General features: G+C 43.1%; 1 protein-coding gene across 5 annotated transcripts in view; it reads left to right on the top strand.

The window, feature by feature from the left end:
* Window positions 1-718: 718 nt before the first annotated feature.
* Window positions 719-22,240, top strand: part of SPATS2L (spermatogenesis associated serine rich 2 like) — a 162,445-nt gene continuing 140,923 nt past the window's right edge. Inside the window, exon 1 of one of the 5 annotated variants that reach the window (XM_081813901.1) lies at window positions 719-740. The gene's annotated coding sequence lies outside the window, so the exon portion shown is untranslated. Of the gene's footprint in view, window positions 741-854; window positions 951-1,040; window positions 1,278-22,240 lie in introns of those variants that run through there. The other 4 variants (XM_081813900.1, XM_081813897.1, XM_081813898.1 and 1 more) reach the window with 4 other exon arrangements.

Raw genomic sequence — 22,240 nt, 5'->3', positions numbered from 1 at the left:
AATGATATACCATCCTGCTGTACACTCAGGGACCCCTTAGAGTTTGGAGCGTGAGAGACCTAACTAACCCTGGTCCTCTATTTGTAAGGGGCTTTGACATCCAAGGAGCCGCTGAGAAACAGTGACTAGTATTCAGAAAAAGGGAGGCTAAGAAGTCACCGTTTTCAAAAAATAAACTGAATTGGAGTGCTGCCTGCGTTTCGTTCTACTGCCTCTGGAAGAGGTGTGTTATCTAAAGTGCTTCCATCATGAATAATGATTGAGAAACTGCCTTTACTCTCCGGACTACTGTACTCCCAGGTAGAAATCCGTGGGCTGATGCCCAGGTGTCTATCTGGAACTTGGTTATTACACACGTTAGAGGAACCCATCCTCCAGGAGCCCATTGTGAACAGGCAGCGAAGGGAGGGGCGGGAACGCTCAGGGTGAGCCGGATTTCTAAGCACAGATCAGAGCCCCAGTACTTTTTAAGCGCTAGTTCTTCAGGTCATTTCGAAATCGGCTATCTTTGTTTACATTTTCGAACCTGGCTCGGCACCAGAAAGCATTACTACCTTCTGAAAGGAGAAGCATCCTGCATTCGTAGACAGTGCTGGGGTGGTGGGTGGGGGGAGGAGGGGCCAAGTTCATCTTCCCCCGTGTGGGAGGACGACTCTCCTGCCACACGTGCGGGTTGTGACAAAATCTTTGAATAGCAGGGGCAGTTTAAGTGAGGTGGAGGTTTGGGGAAAGGCGAGGAGGTAGGTGTGGGGCAAGCAAGCAAAGTGCGGAAGCCGTACGGGGATTCTTCTAGAAAGTGGGGTGGGAAAAGGAGCTAGGGAGGGCGTGTGGAGGGAAGGCATCTGTGTCAGAACGTGCGTGTGAGCGGATACAAAACCCGAGAGAGGCGTGAGCAGCTCTGTGTGTGCGAGCGGGAGCGAGGGGCGCCGGCTCGGGGTGTGTGCGCCTGGGTGAGTGACACTGAGGGGCGGGCTGGCCAGCCGGCCGGCGGGCGGGGGCAGCCTGCGAGGGGCGGGAGTGTCCCTGCGTGGAGCGGGCCGATCCGGAGTTGTGTCAGTGAAGGAATCCAGTCCGGGGGCCGAGCTGGCTGCGCCCTCCGCCGCGAGCGCCGGCAGCACGGGGCGAGCTCCGGACGGCGCGCGGCCCAGGCAGCGGCTCCCGCTCGGCCCGCCCTCCGCGCCGCAGGGGCCGCCACCGCCGCCGCGCCTCCCCCGGCGACCGCGCCCCCGATCGCCGTCCCCCGGCCCGGGACAGAGCGGCCGGCGCTCCGCACAGAGGTAAGCCCGGGACTCCCGGCCGCCGCCGCCCGGGACCCCCAGTCCTCCCTCCCCGCGCGGCGGGCCGGGGCCGGGATGCAGGGCTCAGGCGGACGCGGCGGGGCCTGTGCGGCCGGGACGGAGGCTCGGCCCGGGCCGCGCGTTCCGCAGCCTGAGCCGCCCAGCCCCCGCCGCCTCCCCGGGGCGCTGGGTGTGGCCCCCGCTCGGCGCCGACGCGGGCTGGCGGCGCGGACTGGACGCGGAGGTCACCGTCCTTCCTTTCTCAGGCCGGCGCGAGCAAAAGAGCGGGCGGGTGGGAGGAGGCGCCGAGTCGGGCGCACATTTGCGCGCTTGGGGCGAGCGTGTGGCCGCCGCGCTCAGACGTGGACCCGCCCGCCCCGGATCTGAATCGGCCGCCGTCCCTCGCCTGCCCTCTCCGGTGCGAGCGCCCCCTTCCCCTCGCGGAACGGAGTGAGACCCACTGCCACCCGCCTCCCTCGCTCGGAACCGCGGAGCTGCCCGCCTCGGTCGGGACCAGCCCGCCCTCAACCGCGTCCCGGCGCCCGGCGGGAGCGGGATGCGGTGGCCCCCAGTAGCCGCGAAGTCGCCGCGATGGCAGGCGGGGTGATGCGGCTGGACGCCGGGCGACCGGACCGCGGGACGAAGCGGTCGCGCCGCCGCGTCTGGGCGGGTGGACCCGGAGTCCGCGGGAGGCGGCGGGGGCTCGGGACCAGGCGGCGGACTGAAGCCCAAGGCGGCGGTTGTTTCGGAGACGCGGAGAGCGTTCGCGCCCTCAGCACACTCGACTTTGCGTGTCTCGGAAGATCGGCCCTGCTCGCTCGCACTCTGGTTGTTAATACTTACTGCAGACGTGGGAGGTGAAGGGCTGAGACTTCACCTGGACAGAGATGCGACCGAGGCTTCCCATCTTCGCGAGTGGAGGCTTCCCGTTCTTGGGGGGCTTGGGGGGGGGGTGTGTTCGTGAACTTCGTGAGCTTTCAGTTCCCAGCAGTCCTGGTTTTAGCGGATGTCAAGGTTTTGGAGACCTGACACTGTAAAGATTCTTTCTGTACAGCGTTTTCCTTTGAGTGTATTACAGAATCTGTAGCTCGAGAACTAGTGAAAAACCTTGAACTTCAAACACAGCCTCTCTCTTTACATAAAATGTTATATGTAATATTTTTCACTTGCTTTTTAAACAAAATTTAAATGTTATGTTAAAAACTTTAGCCATTCCTGTCAAAAGTGAGAAAAAAACGTCTCTGAAATTTTAGAAACTAAGCAGAGGAAGAGGCTTATTCCAGTATTTGAAAGAGTATTGTCGTGTGACCTTTATGATACCGTTTTAGTTGGTCTTAGAGGAACAATTCATTGCCATTCTGATTGATTTTTGTTTTCTAGAGGTTAAGCGAATGGGCAAGATGGCAGGGAAAAGAAGGGACAGGAAGTCAGAAATTGCTTCATTCTGAAAAAAACACAATATTCAAGTAACAAATCCAATTATTGTGAAAGATACTCTGAAAATAAAGACTAAGATGGCCTTCTGGATAAAGTATTTCATTGGCTTTATAAAACTATCACTTAACTAGAGAGCAGTGTGTTGTGTGCATGGGGGCAGTTTTATCAAGTAAGTGTACTGCTTAAAAATATCTGTGTATGATAATATTTATTGGATCTTTAACTGGGGAAAATCAACTTTAGGAATGAATTTCTACTTGAACAAGGCAAATATTGCTGCAGTCTCTAATTAGTGTTGTGGATTAAACTCAACCTTTGTTAGAACCTATTTAATGGAGGAAGAGAAGGTAAAATATGTCAAATTCTGTATCTGTGAGGCTTTATTTTTTAAAAGATTTTATTTGAGAGAGAGAGAGCATGAGCAGGGGGGAGGGGCAGAGGGAGAGGCAGAAGCAGACTCCCCTCTGAGCAGGGAGCCCCACAGGGCTGGATCTTAGGATCCTGGGATCATGACCTGAGCCTAAGGTAGATGCTTAACCTACTGAGCCACCCAGGCACCCCTCTGTGTGGCTTTAAACACATGCACACACACACACACACACACACACGACTAGCCACACACCACACACACACACACACACACACACACACACACGCTAGCCCCAAAGATAAGTTGCATAAAAATACAAATGACTTGAATGCAGGGACTGTTTAAGAGAATGGTAAAAACTCAACATCTGGGAAAGGAGTATATTGCCAATTTTCTTTCTCTCTTTAATCCCTGCCTCTGAAAATATTAAATTATTTCCTAGGAATCAACTTAGTTTAACATACCAATTTAGGCAAGATGATAAACTCCTTTTGTATTCATGTTGTTTGAGGGAGCTCCCTAATGAAAATCTTAAATTGACTGTTTCTGTGCTCCCACTGATTTTCAAGTGGCCATTGTGGGGATGGGTATCTATGGGCTCCTGAAGCTGTTCTGCCACTTCATAGTGATCAGGGAAAGAAAATGCTTAGGCCACACCATTGCAGTCTTTGAAGTGCCGCCAGTCGGAAGCATCTCATAGATCAATTTTGCTGTGCAGATGGAAATACTTGCCATAAGAAGTTAAGCTCTAGAGATGTCTCATTTTTGGTTCTAACTTCTATCAGTTTTTCAGTCTGTGACCATAGAATTGTACTGCCATTAACAATGACTATTCATTTATGGCTTATGTGTGAAAGGCGTGTTGGTGGTCTTTCTTCTGTTATCTTTACACGGTTTTAATCAGCATCTCATGGTGTGAGCCAGGACAAGAACTTTTGGTTACAGTTTCGATGAAATGGAAGAAGTTGAGGTTGCTTATAGTAAGATCCAAGCTGCTGCCACCTGTCTGGCCATATGATGAATGTGGAGTGGGTTTTGTATGCAATAGATAGATATGGCCTACTCACTGCCCTGTCATCTTCTGTAGACCCTTTCCTGACTCTGATAATGGAATCATATGGCTGTTACAATTTTTGTACACAGAGTAGTCGCTTTTATCAGCATGGCACAGAACATGAGGGCTGATGTATAATATGGGAAGATTTAAACGATGGAGTCTGTTTATTGATTTCTGAATGATTGTGCATAATTCAGCTAATCAATTCATCCCATCACTGTTCTGCCTTCGAGTGTAATCACACAATTAAAGTGTGATTTTCATGATACAAACAGTTAAAAACCCAATACACATAATTATAGAAGAAAAACAAACCTTTCTTTTTTCTTTCCTTTTTTGAAGTAGTCTGCTATGAAGGTGTTATTTCCTTGACACATCAAAATGGCTAATTTGGAGTTGTGATGCTTGTTATGTAAATAGGCCATATGTTGAATATCTACAGAAGTCTCTTCGTTCAGTGTTGTGGTAATGGATAGGATCCCCTAAGTACCATAACTAAAAAACATAGTCTATGAAGATGTATTTCTCTCTACTATTTATATCATACTCATTATTTTTGTTTAATAGCTAGTATTTGTATTTTCTAATAAAATATTCTTAAGTGTGATGGTTATTCTTACAGCATATATGTTTTTATCTCTAGTACTAACACAAACTCTGTTCCCATTTATGCACCTGTTTAATAGACTTTTCATGGTGGATGTCCTGCTGTCAGACTAAACGCTGCATGCCTGATAACAAACTTCATATTCTCTGCTAACCCTGTTCCTTTCACAATGAAAAGACTTTCCCTTTTCTTGATATTCAGCATTCTCTTCATCACCCAGACTTGAGATCCAGGGACCATCCCTGACTCCTCCCTTTCATTCCTTCAGTAAAACTGTACATCAAGTCCTGTTAACTTTTCCTTTGTAATAGTTTCTCTGAGCCAGTCCCCACATCTCTACATTCCTCATTCTCCCTGATAGCTCAGGTCCTTGGCCGTCACTGTTCTAGTATGACTAGAGCCGGCTACATCTTGGTTTCTTGGTTAATGAATTCTCCCCACTCTGCATGCTTCCAGCACATCAGCCTTCCTAAACTCTTCTCCTTAGAACTCCTGTCCAAGGACTGCCTTGCAGGAAGGCTGTGTTGACCTCAGGTTTCTCTGATTCTAAAGCCAGTGCTCTTTCTACTAGTTCAAATACTTTCCATGCACCGCCCCCCGCCCCTGCTTCAGTCCCACCTCTCAACCAGGTTTTAATATACTTCACAGTCTTGCCCAAATTTGACTTACTGACTTTATTTTCTACTTCTTTCCAACATGAACCTTCTCTTCCTGGTAATTGGATCTCACTGCCCTTCTAAGATGACTTTGTGCCCTTTTGTTCATGCTCTGCTTTTTAGAATGCCTTTTCCTTTTTCCTCTAACCTAACAACTGTCTCCAAGTTAAAGTCAGCCTGATCACGTTACTCATTGGTTTCTTCTTTTGCCCTTTTGTCCGCACCATCCCTTCAGACCATCAGATACTCTCCCATGATATTGTGTGCTTCATTCTTGCTTTTCCAACTAGACTGCCAGTTCCTTGAGGGCACTGATGGAACTTGCATGCTGTCCTTGAACCATCTACAGGGCTTTGGCATAGCAAACTCTTGATAAGTATACCAGTAGAATCAATAAACTGTAAGGGTGTTTTTTTTCTGTATGATGGGCTTTGATATTGCCTGTGTCCTGCTCACCATTATGTCCCCAGAGCCTAGCTTGCAACTTGACACCTAGTCATGACCTCAGTAAATATTTGTTAACATAGAAATTAATGTTGACATTGGCTAAAAGGGACAGGCATTTGAAGGAGACATCTGTCAAGGAGTTTTTTCCCATTTTTCTTCCGTGGTTCTAATCAGCCTCTCCATTCATCAGCTGTGAGATTCTGAGGCCTCGGCATTTTCCAGAGTCGAGGTAATGATGGAGGCTGGCAGTTGTGAGTTGGAATTAAGGAGGCTGTCGTTATTTTAAGGTGGAGTGATGGGTCCCAGTAGTGAGCAAAAATAAAAGCATTCAGGCTTTATGCCAGCATTTTATACCTAAAACAATTAGACTAGAGTCCTCAGTTAAATACAAGTTTAGCTAATCGGCCATAAAATCCCGGACTGTATTGCAGGGGCTGCCCAGCCTTTTCATTTTAAAACTTCCTGGTAAATTAAAAAAAAAAAAAAATCATCTGGGGATCCATCCAAGGATGAAAGGTAAGATAGGGGAGAGTTGCCACACCCATCATATTGTGTTCAGGACAAAATTCAATTCTTTAAAGAACTTTAAATCAGACTCACTTTACCCAAGACACTGTTTTTGCCAGGAAGGAGTTTATAGTCTTAACAGGAGAAATAACACGTGTATCCTGGAAATGAAGATCTAAGAGAGCTCAGAAGGGAAGATTTCCTTTTGCTGGGAGGTGGTGGGGAATCTTTCTAAAGTGACGGTTGTCTGAGCTGTTTATCAAAAGATTTCAGCAGCTGTCATTGGGAATACAGGGCTGAGGGGATGGTAGCGGGGTGAGGGGGTAGTGCGGGGCAGGCATTCTTGAGTTGCGACTGTAACATCAGTACTCTGTGACGCTGCCCCTGCTCCTAAGCCGAAACCCCGCCAGAGCTCTCCTGGGCCTTGGTGGGCTGCAGTGTTCAGTAATGAAACGTAAAGGATATACAGATCCCTGCAATAATTACTTTTGATGCCAAGTGCTGAACTGACCATGACATAAAGCACAAAATAAATCTTGTAAGCAATATAACCAGTGCCTTTCTGGGTGGCATCCAACTTGCTCAGAATGCTCAAAAAGGTCTCCTGCATTACGGAAACATGGCTGAAGGTTGAAACTTTAATAGAACTATACATAGGGAGAGGTCTGGCCCCAAGGACCCAGCCATCTGTGAGACACTGCCCAGTTCACCTAGGAGAGCTCAGTAAATGAGCAAACATACTGTTCTCTAGAACCCTGGTTCTGATTCTGTAGAACTACCCCCACGAACTGTAAAACAAGGACAGATGGATACAACTTTCAGCGAGACAGATTTGGGGTCAGTGTAAGAAAGGTGGTCCTGTTAGGGATTGTGCTATTTCATGAGGTGACTAAGCCCCACCATGACAAAATGTGTTCAAGCACAGGCTGTACCAGGCAGTGTCTCATTTAAATACATGCCTTATCTCCTTTTTTCCCAAAACAGTGCTCTGAAGTACATACTCTTATTACCCCCGTGTTACTGAAGAGCAATACCAAAGCCTGGAAAGGTTGAGCAGTGGGTTAGGCGTAGAGCAGATGTCAGGCATTTGAGGGCCAAGACTGAATATGTACTGTGATGAAGAAAGGACACACACATTGGATGGCCATTAGGATTTTTAATATATTTTTTAAATATTAGAGAGAGAGTGAGCAAGTGAGAGTAAGTAGGGGGAAAGGTAGAGGGGGAGGAAGAGATTCCTCAAGCAGACTCTGAGTGTGGAGCCCAGCGGGGGGCTCGAGGAGGGGCTCGATCTCAGGACCCATGAGATCACGACCTCAGCCGAAATCAAGAGTCCGCCGCTTAACCAACTGAGCCACCCGGGCGCCCCTGGCCATTAGGATGTTTAGGGCCCTTCCTATCACTAGGATTGGTGGTTTAATTCTCCTTAGGGATCAAGATGCTGATTGTTGCAAAGCACAAATTCATCAGCAGGGGCACCCAGTTCTAAAAATTCAGAACAAAGTGAATACAATTATCACCATCGTAATAGGTATCACTTATTGATCATCTCATTTAAACCTCATAGTGATCTTGCAAGGTTGGGATTATGTATTCTTTTAAGAGAGCGACACAGAAATCAGGGAAGTTACATAACTTGATTGAATCTGCAGGGCTGATAAGTGGCAGAGGAGTCTGTTTGGTGTCTGGTCCCCCCAAGCCTGGGCTTTTTTCTTACACCACTCTGCCAGATAATTCGTGGTGATACCGAAATATTTACCTATCAGTTCAGCACAGACACTGACCAACCAGAGAGGCCACAAGCTATAAAGACCCGCTGTGGCTCTCCTGAGTCACCAAGGTGATTTAGGTAAAGCCCAAAGGTAGGGGAAAGGCTTGGTAATATACCAAGACCACAGATCTGGGGCTCCAGGAAACGAGTGACTTCTGTGTTCAGCATTTATCTGATTTTATACATGATATGTAGTACTAGTTTAAAAAAAAACTTCCTGTATAGTTATATTTCATTTCTATTTCTAAGTAAGGAAAAATAGTTTTGCAATGGTAATATTATATCTTCCTTATAAATGGTAGGTTCTTCCTCCTCACGCCTTTTCTTCCCTTTACTGTCTTTAGTCTGAGGCTAATCTTTCTAGACAGCATCCCCTCTTGCTTCCTCAGGGACCTTGCTCTATTATCTCTCTTTTCTTTAGGGTCTCAACCAACCTTTTGCTTTCAGTGCATTAACATGCGTAAGTCTCCTCGTGTTTTATAAAAAACCAAAATCTCCCTGGCCCCTTCCCTCTTGGTCTGGTTGTGTTCCATCCCATTCCTGGTGTTAGAAGGATAGTTTCTTACGCAGCAACTGAACCTCCCCTTCTCCCCTTTCTGTGCAGCCCCCCACAGCCCTGTCCTCTCATGATGGCCTCCTCTGACCTTAAAAACAGGCAGGTCCATTGTCCAGGATTCTTTTCTAATTTTTTACCTGTGTGCCTTAAGTGATCCTTCTCTGCTCCTTGAAACTTGGCCCACCTGTTTTCTGAGTCATTCCTCTCTCCTGACTTCCCCTTATGGCATATTCCTAATGTATATTCTCTCTCAATCAATGAAACCCACTTCACCAATTTTTAAATCTGGGAGTTGTTCTAGATTCCTCCCTCTTCCTCAACCCCTACATTTCATTGATCACCAAGCCCTGTAGAAACCATCTTTCTCAGTCTCTTTGGAATCTGCCCTCACCTGTCTAGAACACTTACCACCATTATTGCTTTGGTTCAGGCCCTCACCACTTCTCTTGAGGATTACTGCAGTGGCCTCATAACTGGTCTCTCTGCCTTCAGCCTGGCCTGCCTCCAACCCATTCCCCACACTGCTGCCTTTCTAAAAGGCAAATTTGATCACGACTCTCTGTGGCTTAAAATCCTTCAGCAGAATCACTGCTTCTCCAGGATAAAATCTAAGCTCCCTAGCATGGCACAAAAGCTCCTTTGTGATCTTGGCTCTCCCTTTGTGTGTGTATCAAAGTCTTCTCTAATGATCTTGGTCTCTGCCCCTGCCCCTAGCATCCCTACTAGAGGAAATGAGTTGTTAACGGGAAAGAAATGAGAGGAAGGATGGGAACAGAGAAGAGATTCTAGAATTGTCCTATCTAGTACAGCAGCCACGAGCCGCACGTGGCTATCGAGCCCTTGAAATGCAGCTAGTCCAGATTGAGATGTGATATGAGAGTAAAATACACCACAGTTCAGAGACTCTACAGGGAGGAAAAGAATGTAAAATATTTCATTAACAAATTAAAATATTGATTACATATTAAAACAATAATCTTCTGGACATAGCAGTTTAAATAAAACATATTCTTTTTTTTTTTAAGATTTTATTTATTTATTTGAGAGAGAGAGAATGAGAGAGTGTATGAGAGGGGGGAGGGTCAGAGGGAGAAGCAGACTCCCTGCCGAGCAGGGAGCCCGATGCGGGACTCGATCCCAGGACTCCAGGATCATGACCCGAGCCGAAGACAGTCGCCCAACCAACTGAGCCACCCAGGCGCCCCTAAATAAAACATATTCTTAAAATTAATTTCACATATTTATTTTTACCTGTTTTTTTTACCATGGCTACTAGAAAATTTTAAATTGCCTTGTGGCTTGCATTACAGTTCTATTGGACAGTACTGTTATAGAATATCTCTTCGTTCCCAGGAGATGCATCCTATATGAGCCAAGCCCATGAGCTTGTTGAATGATTAAGTCAGCCCTACAGGTATAAAGAAGCAGCAATTGCTCCATTCTTAAATCTAAAGATACAAAATGCTTTAGATAAGATTCAGAATCAAAGAGACAGATTGTGCAAGCTACAGCCAGGAGTCATACATACAATGTGCACGATGCTGAAATCATGATTAAAGCACATCTGTCTCCCTTGGCTACCCAGTCCTGGTCAGGAGTGGGAAGCAGGCAGGGATACTTGTGTGCTAGAGGGAAGATTTGAGATAGACAGTAGGAGCAAGGGAAGGGCAAGTGGAGTCACATTCCTGAGAAGCCTCCAACATGTGTGGCACCTAGAGCCTTGCCTAGGTCTCTGCCCATCCTGCCATTGATCCTGCCTGGTGGTCTAAGGCCCAGCTCCCCCACTGTCTAGCTTTAGGATTCTGAACAAACTAATGAACCAGTGGGTCTTGAGCCTTAACAATATATATGGCACAGAGTCATTGTGCATCAAACAACTGCTAGTAGAGCACTTGAGATACCGAGGGCAGCAATCTGTGAATCAGTTGGCCCCAGAGGCTTGGAGGAAGGGCATATGGGCTGCCAGAAAGACCCAGAAGATATGTTGTGTCCTAGGAGATCTGCAGAGCTTTATGTTTTCACAGTAGAAAAGCCGACCAGTGGTAGGAAACCAGAGCTTATCGGGCTGGAGCAGGAGGGAGAAACCTGGAGGTGCGGGCAAGAAATCATGACTATCATGAGAAAAATTTAGCAGGATCAGATTCCAGCGAAGTCTGATAGGCAGAGTGACTCAGCACCTTCTCTCCTGGTCGTTTGCAGATTGTGTTCTGTCGAGCCCCCTTCGGTTCAGGGAAGAATCCCCCCGAGCAGTTGTTTTTACTTGTGTCTATATATTAGGCATGTATCTAAGATTCTAATAAGGAGAGAGTTTCATGTGCTAAAAATAAAAGTTTGAAAGTCATATATCTACAGAAAATGGCCTGAGAAAATGGCGACCAAGTCGGTGTGGTTATTGTCCTCCCATCTGTAGGATCTGGGAGGAGTTTAAGCCCTTTGCAGGAGGGTTCCAGCTCCCTTGCTTACGTTGCTCAGGGACTGTCCGTGGGATTGGGCCTGCAGTTTGCCTTGCCCAGGCAATTTACCTAGGAAGCCATAACTCTCTTCATTCTTAGGTAACCACATTTTTCACTTTGTGCCCTAGGTTTCACTTTGTCTCCCTCATTCCCAAGCCCCTGCTTTGTGTTTTTGTGTAGGAAACCTAGATTGCCTTAGGTAAGGGACCCATCATATATCTCCATGCCTTCTTAGGACAGTAGTCTTACTGCTGAGCCACAAGCCCTAGGGTAAGTCCCTGCTACTCCCTTCCAGGCTTCTTCAATACTGACACCTGCCAGCAGTGGGCAGGAAACTCAGTGAGTTTGACAGCTTGCCTGGATACTGCCTGTTACCTGGTTTTAGACCCCTGACACCAAACACTGCTTACTAATGAGCTTCCCCAGTGGTCTCTGGGTCCCATTTGTACCCTATGTGCAACTTGGGAAGAGACAGGGAAGGCAAAGTGAGGGCCGCTTTTCCTAAATTCTGACACATCCGCTTCTTTGTCTCCAGTGGGAAGGCTGCTCTCATGTGTAGACGAGAAGGGTGCAGGCTTCACGGTGTGATTTCAGAATCCAGATTACTCGAAAGGGCACTTTAGATATCAACAGCTTCTCTTTCCTGCTCTCTAACACGTGAAAGGCTGCATTATACAAACTCTGTTTCCTTTCCTAAGATCAATAGGGTTTATCAGAAAAAAGAGGACAGATTTGGTGCTTGAAAGACTTGGTTTTGATTTCTGTAATTGGCTTTCTATATTATTTAAATTATTTAATCTTCTTGAATCTCAGTTTTCTTATATTAAGTGAAATCAATGATACCTATGTGTTTTGTTGTGACTAAATAAAATGAGATATCAAGTGCGTAGCAGTAGGGCCTAAAATGCAAAGGCTAGGGAAGTGGTAACTTAAACATGCTGGACACATGCTCCTTAGGTTGAATACTTTGATGGACCCTTCCCTGAGATGAATAAGGAAGAAAATAAGCAATCTGGGTCAAGGGGCCAGATTTCACCCATCCAAGGGTGAAAAAGGACCATAAGGAAGTTGCCTTCACGTTTCGCTCAAGGCCAGTCCTACCTAATGGTTTGCATTTGTGCAAGTATTCATCTGGGATTATGAGTACAGCATGAAGGCATGGAAAAAGGGCATGTTCACATCCTCTGCCAGGGTAATATAAGAATAAACAAAGTGGGGCGCCTGGGTGGCTCAGTCGTTAAGCGTCTGCCTTCGGCTCAGGTCATGATCCCAGGGTCCTGGGATCGAGCCCCGCATCGGGCTCCCTGCTCGGCGGGAGGCCTGCTTCTCCCTCTCCCACTCCCCCTGCTTGTGTTCCCTCTCTCGCTGTGTCTCTCTGTCAAATAAATAAATAAAATCTTTTAAAAAAAGAATAAACAAAGCAAGTTTTGGGATCTCTGAATAGCCAGGTGTGCCTTCATCAAAATAAACTTTTATTTCTATTCTTTGTTGATAAGTTACAAATAAAGGAAGTCACTAAAATACCCTGAAGAGGAAGATTCATAGACAAATTAGACACCAGGGACAGATCTCACGCTTATTTTGTTGGAACTCTTCTTTCCTTAACTGTGGGTGTTTGGGAAGTTCTTTTGTTGTAGTCTTTGTTGCTTACAAGAAGGGGGAAAAGCTTTGGTGTACTAAAGGAAAGAATGGTTTTGATTGGAGGCAATATTCTTCTCAGTGTGAGCTGACTTTCATATATTACAGTGATTGCTAATACATAACTGAGAAAACCCATTTATTGAAGTGCCATAAACAGCACGGAGATAGTCTGATCTGACATAGTGCCACTTCTGATCGATGAGTGTTTATTATAGGAATGTGAGCAGTCTTAGAATTTTTAGGGGAAAAGTGGAAGATGTTATGGTGGCTATTGTGGCTGCTAATGTCCTGATCTAGAAAGTCTGTCCTTTCTTTTTACTTCCCTTGTGAAGTCCGAACGGTGGACTGGAATCAGTGCACGCACAGGGCTCCCAGTGACTTCCTCAGCTCCTGGTGCAATTGACCACCCCACTGTAGTACCATAGCCTCAGCATAGTGTCATGTGAAAATAGGGAACACTCAAGGAGAAAATGCAAATCAACTGCCTCAAAAATTAAAAATAAAAGCATTAAAAATATTATTGAGTGCTGGTTTGTGACATTGAATATATAAACCCATTTATTGTTTTGATAGTCCCAGGGCAAGAACTGTTTCAGCTGCAATGGATGATATCAACTAAGATTGCCGTGACAACGTTAATTTATAATTTCCAAACTTTGGTGGAATTTCACCTTCTGGACTCTTCCAGATTGCATTTAAATTTATAGTTATTTCTCATTTATCAAGGCAGGCATATTTAGATATTGCTTACATAAATGCCCTAGGACCGTCTTCATGAAAGTTACTAATGTGTATTTAGAAGCATAGAATGTGTGTTGGAAAGGGATAGTGGGGGCTATGGTTCTTTCAGGTTTCCCCCAAATGCAGGATTCCGTCCATAGTATCCCAGTCGGCCAGCTGCCACTATGAAGCATAGGCAGACAAAACTGCTGAAATCTGCCTCCGTTTATCCTTTGGGGTGCCCCAGAGTACCACTCTCTTGTGGTAGCTCTTTAAATATTTGACTGCAGCTGTTGGACCTTCTCTTTTCAGGCAGACGTGGTCCCAGCTCTTTCAGCTGAGCTCTCCCATCCTGTCAGCACTCCTCTAGTCCCCCACTGCTCTGCCCATGCCATTTTAAAAGCAAGGATCTTGAACTCAACACCCTCCTCCTGAGTTCTTTAAGCGGTAGGAAACAAACTCCTTCAGGGCACCCTTCTTTTATTAATCTAGTCAAATATTCTGTCGGCCTCCGTTTTAAATCTAGGGCAGCGCATTGTTGGTTTACCTCCAAAGTCAAACAAAATTTCCAAGTCTTTTTTTAAACAACTACTACAAAGCCATGTCTCCCTTACTCTGTACTTGTGCAGTTAATTGTGTGACCCTGTGTAGATGATTTTACATTTATCCTTGTTAACATATTGTCTCTTTTTGTCAAATCACTTTTCTTCTCTAACAAGACATTTTTGAATTCTAATTTTTTTCAATTCAATTTATTAGCGGTACTTCTTTCACTTATTAATTACACATTTGAGAATTGTATTTTCTCTCTCATTGATCAAATGTCGACCAGGACAGCCCTGTGACTTTCTACAAGAGACTTGGCATCAATATGTGAATTTTGTTAGTTGTTTTTTTTTTCTTTTGACTAGTTTGATAATCTTTCACTTGTGTTTTCTTTCTTCTCCCCAGACTGTCTAAGAGGATAGAGTCAGGAAATATTTAGTCAAATGCCTCAGTAATGCTATCGTTGTTGATCCACTTATTGCCAATCATAGAACCTCTATTATGAAGCAAAACGATTAATTTGGAGTCACTTTTAAGATAGTATTAAGCAGTTTTTCTTTTGAAAAAATTACTAAAAGCATACCTAAATAATCTTATTTTTAGTTTAATTTAAAAATAACAATTTTGTAAAATAAATTCATTCCTCGTCTATAATTTCAACTCATGTGAACTTGTTTGGTTCAAAGGAATTGCTTTTTTTTACATCATTCAGTTCTCTTTATAGAATCATTACTCTGGAAATGAATTGGTGGTGTGACAGGAAATCACTCCTTAGGTGTCACTCCAACACATCATTATATTCACACCTTCTGGGATAGACAGTAATCAGGCTGAGGCATGTCCAAACAGTGTGCTGGTGTCTACGTAAATGGCTCCATGACAATATCACTTAACATGACCATGACAGAGAATGTTACTGATGGCATCATGTCACTAATGGATGTGTTTTCCCTAAGTGGAAAATTCTGTATTATTTGAAAAGATGGTTTCCCCACCCCCCTCACACAAGCTCTTTGAGTTTTTATATTAATATCAAATGTCTGTCAAATATACATATGGTTCTTCCTGTACTATATTTGGTTGCATTCATATTCAAAATAGTTTTTTACATGCTTTTTACCTTGGACTCAGTGGAAAGAAAAAATAATTTAAAAGAACAGTAGCACTGAGGAACTCAAATCTGTAAGTAAAGATACTACTATTTGTATAATACTGTATATTTTGCAAAGTACTCTCATTTTCTTCTTTGAATTTTTTTTTTCTGATTGTAAAAACAACGCATACTCATTGAATTTGGAGAAGATACTGAAATGGATAAGAAATAATTAAAAGTCAGCTAAAATTTCACCAGTCAGAGAGTGTCATCGCTAGCATCTGGTGTGTCTTCCTTCCAGATATGCATGTGGTGTGGCTTTGAGTATGCATGTGTGCGTACATTTGTGTGTGTTTAAACTACCTCCTGGCGGACCTAGGAAGTTTGTATGGAAGAATCAGTGTGACATACTAGTTAAAAGGCCTTTGGGGGTTGCCTGGGTGGCTCAGTTGGTTAAGTGGCCAACTCCTGATTTGAGCTCAGGTCATGATCTCAGGGTCCTGGGATCAAGCCCCTTGTCAGGCTCCATACTCAGTGGGAAGTCCACTTGAGGATGCTCTCCCTCTCCACCTGCCCCTCCCTCCACACACCTGCTCTCACACACTCTCTTCCTCTCTCTCTCAAATAAATAAATAATCTTTTTTAAAAAGTAAATAAAAGGGCTTTGAAATCAGACAGTTCGAGATTCCAGTCCTGGCTATGCTTCTTATGTAGTGCCTGTAAATTGCCCAAACTATCAAAATTTCAGTTTCTCTTTCTATAAAATGGGGATAATAATAGTATGCATCTAATAGGTTTATTTTAAGAATTAATAAGATAATGCATGTAAAGTGCATAGCATGGTACATGGCTCATAGTGAATGCTCAATAAGTGTGAGCTTCTTATACAGGTTTTCTTGTCTGTTTTCCTCACTTAAATTCTAGGATAGCAATTTCCCTTGTCATAAAATATTATTGGAAAAATATTTGGAACGACTGCATATATTTTAATATATGACTATACCTTAATGTAATCATTTCCCTGTGCTTAGACCATTTCCCATTCTTTGCTGTCATAAAGAGCCCCAGTGTTAATATCCTTTACATTATTTTTTGTGCATAGACAACAGATTCAAAATGAATCATTAATGGCATTTTATAGGTGGAAAAAGAACAATTCCTTAGTGTATACTCATATACCAGGTTGTATGCTAGGTTTTTTACAGCAAAATTCTTGTTTACCTCTTCCACAACCTGTGTGAAGCAAATCTGTTACCCCTATTTTTCAGATGAAAAAGCTCTGAGGGGAGATAAGTAGTTTGCCCAAGGTCATAGAGATAGTGGTGGTAGAGATGGTATTTGAAGCCAGCTGTCTGATTTCAAAGCTTAAGCTTTTCCATTCTGGCATGCAGTTCGTGCCTATCCTTTTAAGTCTGGCAGAATGAATAGTTACCATTGTGCTTTTTACAAAATGTCACTTGGTACCATGTAAAAGATAGGACACTTGGCTGGAACTCTTGGCTTCCTCCATGTAGTACCTCTCGTGTGCATATGTTCTTATATGTTTTGGAATCAAACCTCATTAAAATAAGGTGTTAACTAAAGGAAATAAGACATCGATATGATTATTTGATGAAAGCAAACCTCAGGGGAGAAAACATTTATTTAGTCAATAATACAAAAGTTGTCTTTGTTTTAGTGGTGTGGACTAGGCCAAGATTACTTCTCTCCCTAGGAATCAGAGTATTTTACATAAATTAGTATAGGAATTAAGTGATAATAACAGCCAAAGTAAATTGATTGTGTCAAAAGGAACTGTAAGTTTCATTACTTTCATACTAGGGGTTGAAAGGAAAAATCTTTAGCTTTAGCTATAAGATGATACATCAGCAAGAGCTACAATATTTGCTAAAGATATGGGTATGGGGAGACATCGAATATACTGGGATAAACCCCCAAAGAATTATTTGGTGAACTGACAAGTTGTCTTTAAAAAGTCAGCCATTCGGAACATTTATCTTGGCAGCTCTCAAATCTGACTTACAGCATGCAGTGTGGCAGTCAATTTTGTAGGAAAAATGCATAATTAATATGAAGATCAAGGTGTAGGTATTGCCAGTCAGTACCTAACACAGTTTCTTAGAACAAAGGAACAATTGAAATTGTCTTTTAATAGGGTAATCCCGGTTTGTCATTTTGTAGGCTTCAGTTCTTAGTAAAAATGAACGAAAAAAATCCAGTAGTAAAATTTCACATTGAAAAGGTACTTTGTTGCAGACTTTATAACCAGCTATTGTCTTAGTCAAGAAAGCTATCTTTGCTTAAAAAAAAAAAAAAAGAAGAAAGAAAGCTATCCTTGGTTTTGAGTTCTTGAATTTTGATAGCCTTTGAGCTTACACATTCTTGCCTTAGAATTGTTCCAGTTTTTCTTAAGTCATTTTAGTTCTTGCAAGGGATAAACAGTGTCGCCCACAGCCCAGTAACTAAAAAGGTTTGGCTCTTGACAGAACATGACCACCAACTTGACCTGTTGAGAGTATGTCCCCCATGATGATGTCTTAGCTGGAAAGGGCCCAACAAGTTAAATTTGGGCTCTGTATACAACTGGTGAGTAGTTGTAACTGTGAACAGAGAATTGGACATGAATTTGCAGACTGGATTCAAGATGTGGGCTCCATTGCGTGGTAGGTATCTGACCTGGGGCCGAGTGCCTTACTGTCTCTGCCCCTCGGCTCCCTCCGCTCTCATACAAAGATAACGACTACTGCACAAAGGGCATATGACGGATTAAATTTATTGAGCAAACCATGTGCTTAACTCAAAAGTGCTTTTATGATGAGTTTCCAAGTTATTAATTGATGGCCATGGGTCATCCCTCTTGAGGAGAAGCCAATTTACCATTTAAAGTATTTTTAAATGGATAATGGGAATATTTGTAAAATATATGCAAAAATACACCATTCCTGGGGCTAACATCACCAGACCCTCCTAACTCTGCTCATGCTTTATCCAGTAATAATGGGATAGGCCCATTCTCTGCCCTGTAAACCCCTGGTGCCTTGCTTGGAGTCTCTCAAAGCTCATTCCCATGGTTTATTCCTCTGATGAGGGAAGGAAGCCCTTGGCATCAATAGGTGATTCCTTTGAACACAATCAAGACCTTTGTGAAAATAGGCATTTAGATCTATTATGTTGTTCCAAGATAGAAGCAAAATTTTTATATTTGATGCATTATTGTAGCTTTCAATAAAAAAAAGGCTCTAAGAAAAAAAACCTATAAGGTAGAAAAACATATTCCAACTAGATTGCTTTATAAAAAATTATAGGAAACTCTTTGATTATTAAAGTAATCATTGTTGCTGGAGGGGAATAGAAAAGAGAACAAGAGGTTAAGAATTCTGACACTGGGCAATGTCCAGCAAGCTCTTCAGAAGTCTCTCTTGGTTTTTCCCGCAGCCCTGATTATGTCCTAGTTAAGGGCACAGAAACTACTTCTGAGTCTGGCTGTAAGAAAGTAACTCCCAATCCTGGGGCTGCACTGACTCCCTTTCCCTGGACTGCTGTGGGCCAACCTCTCTGCCTTTTATTGCCTCCAAGATGGTCATGGAGGTCCTTTCTCTCAGTCCTTTAGAAGGACAGAATTTGATCATTAGCTGCCCTAGGGCTGAAGGGGCTGTAGGAATCTTATGAAGGTGTTTCAGGCAATTAATGATTGAAGTGTCTCTATGGCATTCCCCAGGGATGGGAGTGTGTAAGCTGTGTGCTGGACATTTTAGACAGGCCTCCGTGATGGTTTAGCAATAGGGAGCCACCTGAAGGCCCACAGATCCCCGGATGACCTGAGCATGCTAGCTGGGAATGGCCAAAACTGCTTGCTATACTCATTTTGAATCAATTTCTAAAATTTATTTCTCTTACACAGGAAACTATTTTGAATTTCCTTCATTTGCTTTGGTACCACATTTTATTCAGCTCATTTCTTCATCAGCTATTTCTTGTCTACTCTGTACTAGGCACTGTGAGGAATAAGGAGTAATCAGACACTGAAAAGGAGAGAACATTACATATCTTTGGTAGAAAGCAAGATATGCCTCCAGAGTTGGGAAAAGGGAGAAGTTAAACACATAATGATTTTTTTTTTTTTGCTGTACTTTCTACAATAAATTGTACTATATAAAAATCTATACCAATATTCATTTATGTAGCAAATCCCATTATAATGAAAATTCATGTTATCTGTGACTGGGCAAGCATTACTGGAACACAATTCCAATACAGCAGAAGACTTTGGACAGTCCCCTTGGAGGGAGCTGAAATGGGACTTGACCTATATATCAAGCTTTTCATGGCTTTGATATTTTTCATTTCCACGTGTCAACAAATGCCTGACTTGATATTAAAGCCAGTTAAATCAATATTTCTTCCTGTAGTCAAGGTACAGCAACATATATCCAAGGGCAACATATCCCCAACAGCCATATTTTGTTGAGTACATATATTTTTGTCATAAACCTAACTGATTGAACTACCTTCAGCTGAATAGGATGAAAATATCAACATAGCTAGCATTAAAAAAAAAAAAAAGAAAAGCCATAAAAAAAAATCTTTTCCCTCACCCCTCATTTAAGCAATCCCATAATTTATTTTGCTCACTTGAATCACAAGGAATGAGAAGATGGAAAAGATCTTGATTGTGGTAGCTGTGGTTTCCCTATGCTCCAGTGGGTCTGCCTTAACCTTAACCTCCCCCAGCTCCCATCCCAACCAGAGGCTTTCTGAACATGATGGCATAGTAGTGATGCAAGCGAACCCAAGAGTTGTAGACTGTAGGGTCCTAATAATCGTGAGAGAAAGGAGAGTAGGGTATTAACTCATTCCTACTTTTTCGGAACTTTTAACTATTAGAAGATTTCTGAAAGTTACCTGTTAAAAACTCCCAGTGTTTCTATAAACAGATGACCTGAAGTCAGTTTATAAACACAAACAGATTTATTTGCTGTTATCAGAGAGGCCTTCCTTCCTTGTGTACTGTGGAGAGAAGAGTCATTATCATTCACTGGGCTCCTGCTCTGTGTTCAGCACTTACAATATCTCACCTCTAGGAGACAAAATGCGGCTTCAAGGCATGTGTTACTATTTCCGTTTTATGGGCAGCAGGGGCTGCTGAGTAGCTTATCTGGGGCACCAAACCAGAAAGGGCTTTGAACCCAAGTTTGTCTGATTCCAGAGCCTTTTCACTTTTTATATCAGGTGACTCTCCATAATATATCATGAGATTGAAAAAAATATTTTTTTAAAAAAGTGTTAAAGTATTACACATGCTCATTATAGGAAGTTTGGAAAGCAGAGAAATTATAAAGAAAAAGGAAAAAAAAAAATCACCCGTAATTCTTCATCCAGTGGTAATCACTACGAAATTTTTAATTTTTTTCTTTCCAAGCTTAAGAAAGCTCTAATTTATATATCCAAGAGAGTATTGTTCCTCCGAGTTGTCCTCTTTGACATTTATGCCTGTACTCCAACAATGTTGCTTAAAACATTCTTGGAATCTCTTTCAGGGCCAATTTAGGAACCAAATTCTCTATAGACTTCCATGCACAGGGTACTACTTTACCTGAATACCTATCAAAATAATACATTTTTTTAATGTTCTCCCATTTTTTGCCTACTAAAATTTTATGCTGAAAATACTTAACCACCCTGCAAAGAATGCCATCATTGCTCTCTTTAAGAACCATAAACATCTTGTGCTGACTTCTGTTGTTGTAGGAGATAGACTTTGCCAAAATTCTACTTCCTCCCATATCAAAGATTGATGGACATTCTGGGGCATGTTTAAAAGTCTGTATTAAAAATTTTATGTATAAATGTTTAATAGTTTATTTGACAACTCATGTTATTTATTACATTGTCTCCACAGCATTGTTTGCCTTTTTTAGTTCATAAAATCAAAAAATTGTTCTTGTCAAAAGTTTGAAAAGCATATTTTAAAATCAATTTCTTTTTAATGGAAGTATTATACTCATGGAATTATTCCCCTCCGAGGAGTTTCTTTGAAAGAAACATGTTTAAGGGTGATGAGCCAATCTTTAAATAAAGTCAGTAGCATCTTGTGTCAAAGTAAATGTTTCTCAAAGAAGCAGTCACGTGTGCACTTACATGCACATACGTGAAAGATTGCTGCCAAAGTGGCCATTAGTGTACCTTAATAAAGTCAAGAAAGTCAAGTAAAGTGTCAAGTGAGTTCTCATCTCTTTGGTTTATTGCATACAACACTATTACTCTTAGAAAACAAACCTAACCCTCAGCCCAAGCATTTCACTGGTTGCCTAGTTTCTGCCTTGTTTTTCACAGACATTGTTATCTGCCCCATCATTTTAGCATGGCACCCCCTCCCCCAATGTGGGACCCCCATTTTGGATTGGTGCAGAATTCACTGGGGCCACTCAGAGGGCAGAATGGGAGTGTGCAGCTGTCCTCGGGGCTGCAACCTTCCTTGGTCTTCTGATTGCCAAGATTTCCTTGATAGGACTTGATCCTGCTCCCAGAGCTAATTACAGAGTGTAGGCCAAGTCTTGTGTTGATATCCTGAGCGCTGTTCACAGTGTGTGGCATTGTGTTCGGTCAATGTGTGTTGGATGAATGAAGAATTATAATATATTCTCTCAAAAATGGACTATTGAGAGGGAAGTTAGTCAGATTGAAAGAGAATCAGAATAGACTGTAAATTAGAATCTCAGGTCAGTCTGCTCATTTAAAGATGAAACCCGGAGAGGTCATCTGACTGAGAGAAGGCCAGCAAGAGAGCTGATGCCAGAGCCGGGCACAGTATCCAGTGTCCTGACATCCTTTCCTGCCCTTTCTATGCTTCTTCCTTGTTGTCATTCCCCATTTGCTTTATGGAGGTTGATCTGACTGCAGGATCAGTGACCAGAGCCCCTGCAGCCCCACATAGTGCTTAACAGAGCATCTCAGGGACACTTGAAGAGATTGTTGACTTAGTGAGTGATTTAGGACCCTGGCACCTATCTCTGTGCCTGAGTGGTGACTAGCTACATGGTGAGCTCCCTGGGGTTTTGGGAATATTCTAGAACTATCTCTTGGAGAGGAGACTATTATAACA

The sequence above is a fragment of the Leptonychotes weddellii genome, chromosome 3, assembly GCF_054177405.1.
Source record: "Leptonychotes weddellii isolate Sample4059 chromosome 3, ASM5417740v2, whole genome shotgun sequence".
NCBI lineage: Eukaryota > Metazoa > Chordata > Mammalia > Carnivora > Phocidae > Leptonychotes > Leptonychotes weddellii.
Note: the sequence above shows the minus strand (reverse complement) of the source record. Positions and strands in the feature narration are given on the sequence as shown.